The sequence below is a fragment of the Pelodiscus sinensis genome, chromosome 1 (assembly GCF_052426305.1).
Source record: "Pelodiscus sinensis isolate ZL-2025 chromosome 1, ASM5242630v1, whole genome shotgun sequence".
In the NCBI taxonomy this organism is placed as follows: Eukaryota; Metazoa; Chordata; order Testudines; family Trionychidae; genus Pelodiscus; species Pelodiscus sinensis.
Genome location: NC_143052.1, coordinates 193,205,648 through 193,220,278, shown reverse-complemented (window position 1 = coordinate 193,220,278; position 14,631 = coordinate 193,205,648). Strand labels below are relative to the sequence as shown.

General features: G+C 42.5%; 1 protein-coding gene across 1 annotated transcript in view; it reads right to left on the bottom strand.

Annotated features, from left to right (window-relative positions):
* The window catches only part of LOC102447257 (beta-1,3-galactosyltransferase 5-like), a 35,082-nt gene extending 28,693 nt beyond the window's left edge, over positions 1-6,389 (bottom strand). Inside the window, exon 1 of the mRNA XM_014573280.4 lies at positions 6,242-6,389. The gene's annotated coding sequence lies outside the window, so the exon portion shown is untranslated. The remainder of the gene's footprint in view (positions 1-6,241) is intronic.
* Between the last annotated feature and the right edge of the window lie 8,242 nt (positions 6,390-14,631).

The following is a 14,631-nucleotide window of genomic DNA, read 5'->3' as shown; positions in this document are numbered from 1 at the left end:
TGGAGCTCGGGATCAGATGTGCGGTTCTGCCCCTTTGAAGCACCTTAGCGATGTTTCAAAAAGGCAGCACCCCAGCAGACCCCAGATTTCATGCACCGCTGCCCCTTTGAAATGCTGCAATGGCATTTTAAAGGGGCAGCGCAACATGGAGCCCAGGATCAGCTGAAATCCCAGCTGACCCTGGGCTCCGTGCAGTGTTGCCCCTTTGAAATGCCACTGTGATGTTTCTAAGTGGCAGTGCCAGGCTGGGATCAGCACTATACACTTTGTATTCTGTGTTGTAATTGAAATCAATATATTTGAAGATGTAGCAAAAAAATAAAATATTTAAATAGATAGGTATTCTTGTTATTGTTTAACTGAGTGATTAATCATGATTAATTATTTTAATCGAGTGATCAATCACAATTTTTGTTAATTGCTTGACAGCCCAAGGTTTTTGTAGTTTGGGAAGAGTCCAGTCAAAACCAGTACTATCTTTTCTAGAATCATAGAATAATAGGACTGGAAGGGACCGCAAGAGGTCATCGAGTCCAGCCCCCCACCCTCAAGGCAGGATCAAGCTCCATCTACACCATCCCTGACAGATGTCTATCTAACCTGTTCTTAAATATCTCCAGAGAGGGAGATTCTACCACCTCCCTTGGCAATTTATTCCAATATTTGACCACCCTGACAGTTAGGAATTTTTTCCTAATGTCCAATCTAAACCTCCCCTGCTGCACTTTAAGCCCATTACTCCTTGTCCTGTCCTTAGAAACCACGAGGAACACATTTTCTCCTTCCTCCTTGTGACACCCTTTTAGATACTTGAAAACCGCTATCATGTCCCCCCTTAATCTTCTTTTTTCCAAACTAAACAAGCCCAGTTCATGAAGCCTGGCTTCATAGGTCATGTTCTCTAGACCTTTAATCATTCTTGTCGCTCTTCTCTGTACCCTTTCCAATTTCTCCACATCTTTCTTGAAATGTGGCGCCCAGAACTGGACACAGTACTCCAGCTGAGGCCTAACTAGTGCAGAGTAGAGCGGCAGAATGACTTCACGAGTTTTGCTTACAACACACCTGTTGATACAACCTAAAATCATATTTGCTTTTTTTGCAACAGCATCACACTGTTGACTCATATTCAACTTGTGGTCCACTATGACCCCTAGATCCCTTTCCGCCATGCTCCTTCCTAGACAGTCGCTTCCCATCTTGTATGTATGGAACTGATTGTTCCTTCCTAAGTGGAGCACTTTGCATTTCTCTTTATTAAACCTCATCCTCTTTACCTCTGACCATTTCTCTAACTTGCTAAGGTCATTTTGAATTATGTCCCTATCCTCCAAAGAAGTTGCAACCCCACCCAGTTTGGTATCATCTGCAAACTTAATAAGTGTACTCTATCCCAATATCTACATCATTGATGAAGATATTGAACAGTACGGGTCCCAAAACAGACCCTTGAGGAACTCCACTTGTTATCCCTTTCCAGCAGGATGTAGAACCGTTTACAACAACTCTCTGACTACGGTTATCCAGCCAATTATGCACCCACCTTATCGTGGTCCTATCTAAGTTGTATTTGCCTAGTTTATCAATAAGAATATCATGCGAGACCGTATCAAATGCCTTACTAAAGTCTAGGTATATGACATCCACCGCTTCTCCCTTATCCACAAGGCTCGTTATCTTATCAAAGAAAGCTATCAGATTAGTTTGGCATGACTTGTTCTTCACAAACCCATGCTGGCTATTCCCTATCACTTTATTACCTTCCAAGTGTTTGCATATGATTTCCTTAATTACCTGCTCCATTATCTTCTCTGGGACAGATGTTAAACTGACCGGTCTGTAGTTTCCTGGGTTGTTCTTATTCCACTTTTTATAGATGGGCACAATATTTGCCCTTTTCCAGTCTTCTGGAATCTCCCCTGTCTGCCATGATTTTTCAAAGATCATAGCTAAAGGCTCAGATACCTCCTCTATCAGCTCCTTGAGTATCCTGGGATGCATTTCATCAGGACCTGGTGACTTGCTGACATCTAACTTTCCTAAGTGATTTTTAACTTGTTCTTTGTGTATCCTATCTTCTAAACTTACCCTCTCTCTGCTTGTATTCACTACGTTAGGCACACCTCCAGACTTCTCGGTGAAGACCGAAACAAAGAAGTCATTGAGCATCTCCGCCATTTCCAAGTTTCCTGTTACTGCTTCTCCCTCCTTACTAAGCAGTGGGCCTACCCTGTCCTTGGTCTTCCTCTTGCTTTTAATGTATTTATAAAAGGTCTTCTTGTTTCCCTTTATGCCTGTAGCTAGTTTGATCTCATTTTGTGCCTTCTAATGTATAAACATATTCTTTATCTTCGTTCTTGTAGCCTAAGAAACCAAATAAATATGGAGTTGATTTATTTTGTTATGTCTCTTGCTTATCCTCATTGGCTCTATATAACACATCTTCAGGGTCAAATTCCTTGTAATCTCTGTAACCTGTGAGTAAGAAAGTCTGTAGTATAGAAAAGTGTTGATTTAATTAGAAATCGGTAATTAGGGGTGGGTATAATTCAATTCATTATTTGTTCATTAATATTTGTTTTATGGGAGTTAACATTACTAAATAAGGTTTTAGGAAAATATTGATAGACATGTGAATTAACAGACTAAAATAGATAAAAGGGTACGACTAATGCCAGTTTGTTGCCACTCAGACCTTGTGTTGAATGTCCAAAGTAAATGTGCGTAGGCAATAAAGCAGTTCTGTTTACCCCATCTGCTCTTGGGTCGCCTGTTTCTTCTCTAACAGCCCCCATACAATTATCGCTGAACTGACTTGAAAGCTTGAAATCTGCTGAATGTGGATATTCTATGTGTTTGCATGTATCATTCCTGTATTTTAAGTTATAAATATGAAGTATAAACCTGTTTACTAATCTAGGGTGAGTCTACACTGCACCCTTAGCTCTAAATAAGCTAAGAAATTTGAACTATGCAAATTGTGTAGTCTATTTCGCGTGTATTTCAAAATAGCTTATTTCGTAATTTGGCACTTTCTACACAGTGCAAAATTTCAGAATAAACTGCTATTCCAAAATGTCTATTAGTTCTTGTGGAACAAGGTTTACAGAGACGTCTTAATAGTGTGCTCATCGTTTTGAAACGGGCACTCTGACAAGACACAGAATAGCTATTTTAGGATACTGGAAGTGTCCTGAAATAGTGCTGCAGTGTAGACGTACCCCTAGACATGCTAAGTGAGGGCCATTACTAATACTTAGGGAACTTTATGGCCCTGTACTCAGTAGGGATGTTAAATAGTGGTTAGTAAGCTAATTGAGTAGTCGATTAGTTGATAAATGGATTCACTGTGTCTCTGCTTTTTAAATGTAGTAAGAGCTGCCCTTACATTTAAAAAGTAGAGGTGCAATATCTGGGACCCTGGTTGGCTTCCCCACTGCACCTCTGCCTCTCCTACTCCTCACACTGAGATGGTGCTGGAGGGAACCAGCTTTTAAGCCAGCTCCCCCCAGCATGGACTCCTTTCCCCTTGCCCTCCGCTGCCTCTCATACAGAGGCAGCAAGGGGAGGTGGGAAGTGACTAGTCAAGTATTGACTCAGCTAGTCGCTTACATGCCTAGTACTCAGGATAAAGATCTGTGAGTAGTTTTTTTCTTCCTGTAAGTGTGGACTATGGTTGATCCTGCCAAGACATGCGTTCAGATCACCTGATGCTACAACCCATTTTGGATTATATGCTTTTGCAGCCGTGGGCAAAAGCTATTTATAAGCAGGAAACCAGATAATAGGGGCTGCTGCCAGACACCAGGATGCCTCTGTGAACTATCCAAAACTATAGTGTCCAATCAGTTCTGAAGCAGCAGCCACTATAGCAAACTAGCCCCACTCAGCTAGCCAAATAGCCACATGTGGCTAGTGACTAGTGTGTTGGATACCAGGGATCTAAAATGGCTGCAGTAACCACCTGGTACTGATTATTAAGAAGGATCAGACCCAAATTGGAAGACTATGCAGCTTGTGAGAAAAGATTATTAGAACTACTGCTAGAATAGGAAGCTGCCTGTAACAAGTTTCTTTAAGTATTAGGTTTAGCTGATGTGCTTTGTTTTATTTTGCTTAATAACTTACAGTGATCTGTCTGCTATTACTTGCAACTACTTAAAGCCTACCTTTTATACTTACTAAAATTGCTTTTGTTTATTAATAAACCTAGTGTAAATAATTGTTACCTTGGCAGGGACAACTGTGCATAGCTCTTTTCATTAATAAATGGGGCAAACAACTTATGAGTTTGCTCTGTATAGAACTTTATGCAGAGCAAGATGGATTTATCTAGGTTCTGATCCTATTGTAGCTGTCAAGTCCCTGTGATTGAGTTTTCCCAGAGCTGAGCTGATCTCAGTGTTTATGTTTCTCTGCAGTGGGCTATGCCCCCATCTCTGTTCTATTGCTGGAGGAGACTGGAGGTCTGGCTCAGCAGGACAGGATAGTGGAACGTAGGCCAATTCGGGCTTGTGAGGCATGGCTATAGGGCTGTTCATAGCCGTGTAGACTTCCAGGCTCAGATTGAAGTCTGGACTCTAGGTCCCAGAGCTCACATGCTCCAACCCAAGACTGGAAGTTGGCAAAGCAATGAAACAGCCCAAGCCCTGTAAGCCTGCATCAACTGGCACAGGCCAGCCATGGGGAGAGAGGGAGTCTGTGTAGACCTATGCTAGGAAGCTCCAGGAGGCTTAATAAAGACTCAATTGATAATAGATATCTAACAGATTTCAATATTTGGTTATGTATCACATCCCAATCAATGCTCCATCTCCATCTATGTGCAGATTTTTTTCAATTCATGTATGTGCTGAATAAATTTGTTATGTTCACTGAGACATGTATGAATATATACCACCATGAGAAACACAAAGCTTGCTGTGAGTGCTCTGATAATCAGCTCCGGTGGTGATTTAAAGGGCTCAGAGCTCCAGCCACTGCCCCAAGCTTTTTTGAATCACTGGGCCCCAGGGCAATTGCCCCTTTTTCCCTCCCCTCTCCTGTTGGTGGGCCTGTCTACCATATATGCATAATGCCCATTTTTTTGATATAGATAGATCGATCGATAGATGTCACTGCTATGAAATACCACTGAAACAATATCTTAAAGACATTTTATTTTATCATACCACTAATTGAGTCCCCTTTTCAAGATCAAAACCATTTCTCTGCGGATCATTCATATATTCAAATCCTTTTCCCACCATGTCATAAATGGACATTTCTTTTTTAAGAAAGTTGTCTGCAAAGATTGAGATATAAATTATATATTTTTGTTTTCTAATTGACCAGAAGGCATCATTGCTATTAAAGTAGTTTCCATAAAAATATTTCCAGGAGGTTAAGTAATACTATGTGCAAGGTACTAGTACCATGGAGGAGAGGGTCAACTGATCATTATTATTATTGTATTGCATTTCTAGTTGTTCATTTACAGAACATTCAATTTTTTGACAAAAAATGACATTTAATGAAAAAAATCTTGTATAAAAACATTTTCTGTCCAAACAAATATTTTGACTGACAATTTTCGACTAGCTCTATTTATAAGATATAGATTGACAACTTTTTACCAGCCTTAAGTTAACTTTAATTTATATTGTTTATCAAAAGAAAGAGTCCCTGGTCAGCTCTGGAGAGAGAAGTTGTTAAGGGCAGCCATTGGGATTCTGGAGATGCAGAAAGAGGAAGCAACTCTTTTGCTCCCCGAAGCTGCAGTTGTGACAGGCCACTACAAGTCAAGCAAGAGGGAGAAAGCTTCCTTTGCATCCCCACCCTCCCTCCCACACCACAGTGGAGCTCTGAGTTAGGTAAACATTTTGCAGTTAGCATAGTCTCTCCTTCTTGTAATTCTCTTGCTTTTTACACTTTTAGTTTTCAAATGGAGTTCAGAAAATGGAGTTCCAGCTTTAAAAATTAAGGCAATTTATTTTTTTGTTTTGGATACATAGTTCTCAGTTAAATAATTTTAAGAAAAATACTGCATAGCACATGCATAACAAATTATTTATACATCAGGCTCCTCAGAGCCTCAGAGCCAATTCATAAAATTATATAGGCAAACATTTTGATTCATAGCTACAACAAGTTCTAACAGGAACCTTGACAAATATTAAAATAAACTCTTTTGTTATATGAACTACTTTTTGCTAATGTAAATCCTGAGAGTTTGAGAGTAATAAAGTACGATAAGACTCACATTTTCCCCTCAGGTCTTCAGGCTCAAAATATGCCCATGATAATATTGCAATCAGCCTTCTTTCTGTGTACACTTGAATACAGAAAAGACTCTGGTGCACTGATTAAAATCCTAGGACTGAGGCCTTTTGGACTGTGAGAACCACTTCAAGTATGTCAATGCAGTAACCATGGTAACCAAGCTACTCATGCATACTTCGTGTATATGAAGTCACGGCATAACAGTACAGGAAAATTTAAAATAAAGTGGTTACAATCAAAATTATATTGCAGTTTAACACCGCAAAATTATGACAGTCTTTAAGTGAACTTTTACTATTCAATAATTAAACATTTAAAGAACTTGTTACTGTAATCACTCTAATTCAACGTATCAGTAGGTATCTATTCAAAGCATTATTTTGAACCCTTATAACAGGGGTGGCCAAAAACACTGACTCTCTAATACAATAATCTTAAAACATTCAAGAGCTGGGCATGCCTGCTAGGGCTTAGGGCTTCTGCTCATGCGGAAAGTGTCAGATGGGGCTGCAGCCTTCTGTCTGCCCAGCTCCTACTGAAGCCCCAAGCTCCAACAGGCAGTCCCTATGGGACTGAAGCCCTTACATTCCCATCCCCCTAGGTACTGGAACTACAGGAGCTGAGGGTGCTACCATACCCGAATTCTATTCTCAGACCAGGTCTACACTAAAAGCAAACACTGTATCAAGATAAGTAATTCCAGCTATGTTACTTTTGTAGCTGGAGTCAACATACCTTGTTTTGAGTTTCCCCAGTGTCCCACAGCGGGCGGCCAACAGTTTCCCCTACTCCTCAGCGGAGCAGGAGTATTGGCTGCTGACACTACTCTGAGTTTGAGTCTTATACTATGGCTACACTATAAGCCTCTTTCAGAAGAGCAAATGTAAATGGAGTGCTCATTTGCATATTCCGTGCTCTCATTTCCATTTCCTCTTCTTTTCCCTTTTACACAAGAGCCGTTGTTCCTCGTTTTTTAGGAAGAATGGCTCTTGCACAAAAGGGGGGTTTTGCACAAAAAGGCACCGTCTACACAGCACTTTTTTGCGCAAGAGCCTCTTGCATAAAAGGAAAAGGAAGAAAAATGCAAATGAGAGTGCAACATATGCAAATGAACTCTCCATTTGCATTTGCTCTTCCACAAGAGGCTCGTAGTGTATCCAGAGCCTTAACTAGATTAGGCACTGTCAAAATTTAATTTAGTGAAGAGATGGCCTCAGTCATGCTGGTGTAAATCTAGAATAACTCCACTGAAGCAAATGAGGCCAAATTCCCCCCTCAGATACATGCACACAGCTCATTCTGGATTCTCTGGACCTTGTGTGTATGCCTTTGGAGAGACAATTTAGCTCAGGATTTCAACAGTTTGACTGAGAACAGAATTTGACTCTGTATTTCTGCTTGCTGGTTACTACATGTGGGATTTAAAGTTAAATAACCCCCAGATAAAGACTGCCACGGTACTTCTTCTGAGGCTTTTAATTCTTATGGGACTTTTGTAAAACTTATATTAGGTCTAGACCTTCATCTCCCTCTACTTGGTAGTTATTAAATATTTAAAACCTGGGAATTAAAAATTAAGGAGAAAGGCCCAGCCATTCGCAGATCCCTAAATTCTCATTGATAGCAATGGGAGTTCAGTACGTAGCTCCCATAATTTAGTGAATATAACCCATGGGTTATATTCGTTTTTACAAACCCTGTCCCCCGCCCCCACCGTGGGCTATAGTCATGTGCGGGTTATGTCATGGCCCCTTCCCCACTCTGGCATGATAAATGCAGAAGTGGGGGCCAGCAAGTGTGCCCCAAAGCCTTATCTACCAGGCTTTGGTATAAGACTTCCCCCAAAATCTTAAAAACCTAGATTTTGGGAATAAAACTTCCGCTGCCACCACCCAAATATTAATAACGAGATTAGGGAAAAGATCATTTGGGAAATCTCAGCCCTAAGATAAAAATCAGGGCACACAAGAAACCAATGCCAGGTTAATACAAAGAAAAGAGAATTTTTTTATTATTACAACAATATTCTTGTTGCAAGCATAAGGATCAGATGGAAAGGTAACAAAATATACTCATGGAGGAATTACACCATGGGCTAGAACTTAATTAAAAAGAAAAGCCAAACATCTCTTAAGCCAGGGGTGTCCAAACTTTTTTCAAAGAGGGCCAGATTTGAAGAAGTGAACATGCGTGAGGGCCGGGTTGGAGGCGGGCGGAGAGCGCAGGGCACGCCGGCCTCACGCCGGCCCGGGGGCAGGGCGAACCCGCAGCCGAGCGGGGGAGCGGGGCTGCGGACGTGCCCTATAGGGCAGGCTCTAGGACCGCGGAGGCCATGGGCGGCGGCGCGGCCGGAAGCGGTGCACTGGGTGCGCCAGTTCAAAAGAGCGCCGGGGAGCCAGGAGAGGGGGAGGAAGCGGGGGCCGTATTAAATCGGAACACGGGCCGCAATTGGCCCACGGGCCGGACTTTGGACATGCCTGTCTTAAGCAGTGCAAGATCTCAGATCCCATACCCAACCCTTAAAACAATAAAGCCTAATGAAACTACCTAAACCTTACCCTACTTACAGAACGTGAAGAATTGTTTCTTGGAGAGAGAGACATGCTCGTCCCTCCCTGTAGCTGCAGATGACTCACCCCCAAGAGACAAAAAAAAAAAAAAAGAAATCCTTTGTCCCAGTTTGAAAGTCCCACCTACATTCTTATTGGGCCACTCCACCTGGCTAGGTGTAGTTAACCCCTTAATCCCCAGGCTGCTGCTAACCCTCATAATCATGACAGGTTATATAGGTTTTTTTTACAGAAATGACAGAAGATCTCCCCCCTTCACTACCTTTGCTGGGCTGGGTACCGAACAACGCAGGGAAACTTACAGGGGGCGCAGCAGCCGAGAACACTTCAGAACCGGGGCAGAGACATCCCCAGCAGAGGCACAAAGCGGGAGGCTCCCAGCCCAGGCTAACAAAGGGAAGGAGCCCAGAGCAAGTTGCAAGTTGTGGGCGCGGGGCAACACATTTAAAAACATTACTTTATTGTGCAACTAGTAAAAGAATAGCTTTTATTCGCTTCGCATTCTTATTCACTCCAATCTAAAAAGCTTTAAAAAGTTTGAAAAGCTTTAAAAGGGTAAAGGTTTAAAGTTTTAAAAGCTTAAAATGATAAAATACAAGTTAAAATCAGTGACTGAATAAGCGCTGTTGTTCAAAGGGGTTATATATCCCTTAACTGCTTTGTGTTATCAGCTGCGGCTCATTAACAGCTGATTACAGGAGCTTCCCATTACCATCATCAACTGCGGCTCATTGACAGGTGATTAAAGGGGCTTTGTGGTACCATTATTCACTGAGTCTCTCCTGCGGGTTATAGTTGTGTTCAGGGTATACAGGGATTCCTAAACTCAAAAGGGAAAAACTGCAGGGTATACTCGGGTGCGGGATATATTTGGATGCCGTCTAGACTACACGGCTGTGTCTACACTGGCAAGTTTTTCCGGAAAAACTTGCCAGCTGTCTACACTGGCCACTTGAATTTCCAGAAAAGCACTGACGATCTAATGTAAAATCATCAGTGCTTTTCTGGAAAAACTATGCTGCTCCCGTTCGGGCAAAAGTCTTTTTCCGAAAGACTTTTGCCCGAAAGGGCCAGTGTAGGCAGCACAGTTCTGTTTTCCGCAAAAAAGCCCCTGATCGCAAAAATGGTGATCGGGGCTTTTTTGCGGAAAAGCGCATCTAGATTGGCCACGGATGCTTTTCTGCAAAAAGTGCTTTTCCGGAAAAGCGTCCTGCCAATCTAGATGCGCTTTTCCGAAAATGCTTTTAACGGAAAACTTTTCCGTTAAAAGCATTTCCGGAAAATCATGCCAGTGTAGACATAGCCCATGCCTCTGGTGACAGAGGCATGTAGTTTAGACTACCCAGCATAAGAAAATGAAGTAGCAATTTAAATAATCACCGCTTCATTTAAATTTAAATGACTGCTGCCCTGAGCTGATCAGCTGTTTGTCGGCTCAGCGCAGGAGTCTGGATGCTCCATGGTCAACATCAAAGGCATTTGTCGACCTCCCAGGTAAACGTCATCGAAGGAGACATACCTGGGAGGTCAACAAATGCCTTTGCTGTCAACCACGGAGCGTCCAGACTAGCACGCTGAGCCAACAAACAGCTGATAGGCTCAGCGCGGCAGCCATTTAAATTTAAATGAAGCGGCAATTATTTAAATCGCCGCTTCATTTTCCTATGCCGGGTAGCCTAATCTACAAGCCTTTGTTGCCAGAGGCATGTAGTCTAGACATACCCTGTGAGAGACACTGATAGCCACACATCATACATTTTTCTGCTGTATTTTCAGTGTTCACCTTGTAATGTTTCATATTGCTCATAGTAATTTGAAGAAATTGTAGAAGAGCCATGTATCTATCTAGGCTATCTTTGGTCCTCATTTTATAACCCAGCTATACCATGTGATGAACAAATCAACACCTATTCAACATTTCTGTTATGAAAAAGAGACCACAATATTTTCACATCTTGCCCACTATGTACAATACCGGTGTAGTAAACCATGTAACCAAGGCAAATTAATAAGAAATATGTCTAACTCACACCCATTCACCCACTTCATGGAAAGTACAAAGGTAACTAATTATCTCAAACACACTGTTGATGTGAGGCTGAGACCGAAACATCTTAAACTAATCCATCCTTCTGCACCTATCATTGATCAAATAAGGCAGTGCTCACCAACCAGTAGAGCAGGTTCTCCACACAGAGAGAAGAGGATGGAGGGAGCTTGGCAATGCAAATCTCTCATCTCACACACTGTGTGCGTGTCTATCATTCTCACAAACATGCACTATCTTTCACTCTCATCTCCCGACCCAAGACATACGTGTCGTTACGTCTTGTACTGCTTGCAAAGCGAGTTATGTTTGTTTTTTGACTGCTTTGTACATTTCATAATTTTCATTTCTCTCTCACGCTTACATTTAATTCTTTGAATAGTGAGTTCTAAAATGCCTAACCTGTCATGGCTGGAGTAATTATCCCTGTGGTAATTGCTACTCCTGTGCGTGGCTGGCATGTCCCTGCAGCCCCTGAGAAAGGCAGAGTAGGTGGTCTCCACATACTGTCCTTGTCTTCAGCCACCACTCCTGTAGCTCCTATTGATCAGTCATGGGGAACCGTAGTCAGTAGAAGCTGTGGGCTCAGTTCTTCTAGATGAGGAGCAGCACATGGTGCCATGGAGCCATTGCTGTACATGCCAGCTGATTTAAGGAGTGGGGCAGGACCACAGCAGGGGCAAGATTGCCTTAACCTCACTGTTTCACCACCCACAAGCTGTCTTTGTTTAACGGTGACCATCCAGAGCCTGCTTACTGAACCTCTGTCCCAGTCCTGAACCCCCTTCTGTACCCAACCTCCTGTCCCAGGCATGAGTCCCCCTGCATCCATATTTTTTCCCAGAGCTTGCACCCTGAAACCCTCCTGGACCCCACACCCCCACTCTAGGCTAAGCCTGGAGCCTCTCCCACACTCCCAACCCCTTGGCCCAAGACTAGAGCCTGCACCCCAATCCTCTACCCCAGCCTGGTGAAAGTCAGTGAAGATGGGGAAGGAAGGGGATGGAATGAGCAGGGTGAGGCCTTGAAGAAGGAGTGGAGCAGGGGCAGGCCTCAAAGAAGGGGCAGGAAGGAAGTGGGACAAGAGTATTTGGGTTTGAGGTAGATCTTACGTTGCACTTAAATTGAAGAAGTGATATTGTGGTTAAAAAGGTTGGAAACCACGGAAATAAGGCCTGGAAATCATAAAAAATATATTCTTCAAAATTAATGTATTGCATGTACAGGATCTAGGACAGTTACATCTGATCAAAAATCCAATTTTATGTATGTGAAAATTTTTGAACAGAAAAATTAAAATTAAATTATTACACTGAAAAAATATATTTTTAATTGAAAAAACAAGATGAAAAGATTTTGTTTGGTTCTGATTTGAATTGATACTTTTATTTTTTTGGTTGTTGGGTATTTTTTCTTTGTTTTTTGTTTGTTTTTTGTTTTGAAAACCAAAAAGTAATTAATGTCACTTCCAAATAAAATTATTAGCATTTTACTGTTTATTAAAAAGTAAATTCTGAAAAATATTTTAATTTTTACAAAACTGCATTTGTAACCAAATAATATTGTGGCCTGAATATTTCAATCAGCTTTAATAAAAGATATAGAAAAGCAATTTTGAGAATTTTCAGAGATATTTTTTTGTCATGTGAATGGTGCACTGTATCCCAACATGCACAAAGTGTTTATCCATTTGTGGGATATTAACTTTGAATTTCTACATCTGTGTGCGGTGTGGTTCTATTTATTTTAGATTCAAGGGAAACCAGGACACTCCAGGGAAACTTAACCACTTTCTTATTTATTGCAAGCTTTAAGCAGTTAACATAATTGTTTAAGTTTTACAAGTCTTAAAATAATTACTATCCAATTTACATCTGAAATACTATATATTCTAAAGCAATTAATATAGTGCAAAGCAATGCAAAAGCAATTAATAGAAGATCTATTATAATACAATTAGCCAGTAGCCCATCATAAAACGTGATTTTCAGGTCTCTTCTCCATGTCCTTCTCTCTCTCTCTCTCCTCCTACTCCTGCATCCCCCCTCTCTCTCTCTCTCAACTCTCCTCCACCGTTTGCCTCTCTCTCTGTCTTTCTTTCTCTTCTCCCCCTCCTGCCTCTCACTCTCACTTTCTCTTCTCCTCCCCCTTCTGCTTCTCACTCAGGGGACCGCGGAGCCCAAATGTTGTTTGGGCTCCGCGCTCCCCGTGCAGGGGCAAGCAGCATGGGGACCGCAGAGCCCAAACGGCCTCTTGCGCCACTTGCTCCCCCACGGCAGCCCAACTGAGCAGCGCAGAACTCAGCCAAGTGCCACGGCGGGACAGGAAGGGGGACAGGGTGGTGACGTACATGGCCAGGGTGCAGGGCACGGATGAGCGGCACAGAAGTCAGCCGAGCGCCACGGCAGGACGCAACAGTACCGCCCAGAGGCAAGATATAACACTACAGTGTTACCGTCACAGACATTGGGCTACTATATATATGATAATAAAACCCAGTTCACTTATACTTTCCCTGCATGCTACCTACAGTAGCAGCCTGGGGGTTGTAGTTCCTTTGATTCCCGTGTATCGGAACTCCATGCACTGCTGCAGCCGGTGTGAAGGGACTATTTACTTCTAGTTACATCGAGCAGGGCCTGTTGGTCAATCTTGTCCATTCCCTCCCATCGATTGTTCTTAGTAAGCCCATATAGCAAAGCAAGACTTGGCCATTCTAATAATATTTACCAATTGATTATATATCATGTAAGATACCTACAATGCCCAATCTGAGATTCATACTGCTACCCAGGATGTTGCCTAAAACTATACGCGTAGTTAACACTTGTATGACTGCATCTGTAATTTTTGCTTATCAGAAACAGAAGTACCAGAATCACAGAATCATAGAACCATAGAGCTGGAAGAGACCTCAGAAGGTCATCAAGTCCAGCCCCCTGCTCTAGGCAGGACCAATCCCAACTAAATCAACCCAGCCAGGGCTTTGTCAAGCCGAGACTTAAACACCTCTAGGGATGGAGACTCCACTACTTCCCTAGATAACGCATTCTAGTGCTTCACTACCCTCCTAGTGAAATAGTTTTTCCTAATATACAACCTGGATCTCTCCCACCACAGCTTGAGACCATTGCTCCTTGTTCTGCCATCTGTCACTACTGAGAACAGCCTCTCTCCAGCCTCTTTGGAATCTCCCTTCAGGAAGTTGAAGGCTGCTATCAAATCCCCCCTCACTCTTCACTTCTGCAGACTAAACAGACCCAACTGCCTCAGCCTCTCCTCATAGGTCATATGCTCCAGCCTCCTAATCATTTTGGTTGCCCTCCGCTGAACCCTCTCCAATGCGTCCACATCCTTTTTGTAGAGGGGGGCCCAGAACTGGACACAATACTTCAGATATGGCCTCACCAAAGCCGAATAAAGGGGAATAATGACATCTCTGGATCTGCTGGCAATGCTCCTCTTAATGCAACCTAATATGCCATTAGCCTTCTTGGCTACAAGGGCATACTGTTGACTCATATCCAGCTTCTCATCCACTGTAACCCCCAGGTCCTTTTCTGCAGAACTACTACATAGCTGGTTGGTCCCCAGCTTGTAACAATGCTTGGGATTCTTCCGTCCCAAGTACAGGATTCTGCACTTGTCCTTGTTGAACCTTATCAGATTTCTTGTGGCCCAATCCTCCAATTTGTCTAAGTCACTCTGGACCCTATCTCTGCCCTCAAGCGTATCTACCTCTCCCTCTAGCTT